Source organism: Seriola lalandi, unplaced genomic scaffold, assembly GCF_002814215.2.
Source record: "Seriola lalandi dorsalis isolate HSWRI2012SDOR001 ecotype SW California unplaced genomic scaffold, Sedor1 jcf7180002054690, whole genome shotgun sequence".
NCBI classification, from domain to species: Eukaryota; Metazoa; Chordata; class Actinopteri; order Carangiformes; family Carangidae; genus Seriola; species Seriola lalandi.
The window spans coordinates 1,397,963-1,398,530 of record NW_019525243.1 but is presented as its reverse complement, the minus strand read 5'-3'; the positions used below and the strand labels follow the sequence as shown (position 1 = coordinate 1,398,530).

Sequence of the window (568 nt, the reverse complement as noted above, 5' to 3'; positions counted from 1 at the left end):
TGCCTTACTATAGTATGATGTTTTTTTGCCTGATTATATTTTGACGTTTTTTGACGTTCTTATGCCTTATTATGCTATGGCATTTTTATGCCTTTCTATATTATGATGTTTTTTGATATTTTCATGTCTTACTATAGTATGACTTTTTTTGACATTAGTTTTGCCTTACTTTACTGACGTTTTTATGTCTTTCTGTACTATGACATTTTTTGACCTTTTTTATGACTTATTAAACTATGACGTTTTTATGCCTTACTATACTATGACATTTTAATTTCTATGTACTATGACTTTTTTTGATTTTTTTATGCCTTACCGTACTATGACGTTTTTTTAGATTTTTATGCTTTACTATACTGTGACGTTTTTTGAGATTTTTATGCCTAATTACACTATGAAATTGTCATGCCTTACTATACTGTGACGTTTTTATGCCATACTACTCTGTGAAGTTTTTTGACGTTTCTTTGCCTTACTATACTATGACATTATAATGTCTTTATGTACTATTACGTTTTTTGATTTTTTTTATGCCTTACCGTACTATGACGTTTTCGATGTTTTTATG

The 568-nt window shown here is 28.0% G+C and overlaps 1 protein-coding gene across 1 annotated transcript in view; it reads left to right on the top strand.

The window, feature by feature from the left end:
* Positions 1–568, top strand: part of LOC111667506 (large ribosomal subunit protein uL3-like) — a 5,652-nt gene that overhangs the window by 4,206 nt on the left and 878 nt on the right. The window lies entirely within an intron of this gene.